The sequence below is a fragment of the Cicer arietinum genome, chromosome 5, assembly GCF_000331145.2.
Source record: "Cicer arietinum cultivar CDC Frontier isolate Library 1 chromosome 5, Cicar.CDCFrontier_v2.0, whole genome shotgun sequence".
Classification (NCBI taxonomy): Eukaryota; Viridiplantae; Streptophyta; class Magnoliopsida; order Fabales; family Fabaceae; genus Cicer; species Cicer arietinum.
Window position 1 is genome coordinate 18,620,016 of NC_021164.2, and position 1,434 is coordinate 18,621,449.

Consider the following 1,434-nt stretch of genomic DNA (forward strand, 5'->3'; position numbering starts at 1 on the left):
TCGAGGAGGGTTTTGGTTTGGAATTCCGGAATCCTGCATTTTGGCATATACGCATTGCATTAGAGTGTTTGGCATGCGAGTTATGTTTGTTATACTATGATGATTGTATATACATATTAGGTTGTTGTTGTGATTTGTCGTAATTGTTTTGAGGTGTGAAGTTGGGTTGATTAAGTTTTGATGTAATTATGTGTTCATAATTGATTTAATGAATATTCAAAGTGTTGATTGATTCAGAGCTATTTTAGAACTGAAAATCTGCATTTTCTCTGTTGTATTCGGCTATGACAGTGCAGTTTGTTAAAACTTCATTTTTCAACATTGTTTATGCATTTTTGGACATATGAAAACCCTTTCGAGGAGTATGCTAAGACGAAAGGTTCTTTTGAGCATTTGAAAATATAAGAGTTTTGCTATGTGATATTTGTTAATTTCGGTTGGTGACATTTACAATTATTGTGGAAATCTGGGATTTGCCCTCAGATGAGAAACATGATCATCCTACCGGTTAGTACCCTGGAGATGGGAAAGTAGTTAGTCATACCTGACCGAAGCTATGTTAGAAGGATCTTGTGGGGCGCGTGGAGATCACTCAGGTTGGATAGCTTTTTGTAGCATGATCAGATTATAGGGTTGTATAGTTGTCTTTCTTTTGTGGATGTATTTATTTCAATTTGAAAGACTATACCTATACCTCATATTGTCAACTTGACTTTTATTTTGACGGGTCCTTGTACCATTTTTTTGATGCGACGTGGGGAAGTTAAAATTCTTAGGGCAATGTTTTTGTACAGGTGTCTGCCAAGAATACTCCAGGGGTATGAGCTATGTCTGATAGGTCTCATAGCCCCGGTGTATTTTGTCGTGTAAATACTTTGGGTTTGTATTTCAAAAACTATTTCCGCTGCTTGTAAATATTGTTGGCTTTTGCCGTTATGTTACGACTTAAATATTTCATCCAAAAGTATTTTCTTTGTTTTATTTCTTTGTTTTAAAAAAATAATAATAATACACTCGTGCTGTTAAAAATCGGGGTGTTACAAGATGCACGACACAATTCTCTATAAAGTGTTGCCAAGCACGCTGAACCCCAACTATATTCTCCTGTCTCTCGCAAATCTCTCAACAAGTGCAATCACATAATATGTACTCTGTTATGGGATTTGTCAGGCATTAATATGCCGCCAATCAATTGTAAAATGTATGCTCTACAATGTATAATTATTTCTTCATTAGATGATTCTGGAGTTAACATTGAAAATGTTTCTCTCAGCCATTTTAATTTTATAAAATTCCTTTTTCTTTGTGATTCAGGTGGCATGACTCCTAACAAATCTAAAAAATCATTTGTCCATGACACGCATAGTTGATCCAGTTACAACTTTACTCCCAACACGTAAGCTAAGAAGCAATGCAACATCTTCTAATGTTATG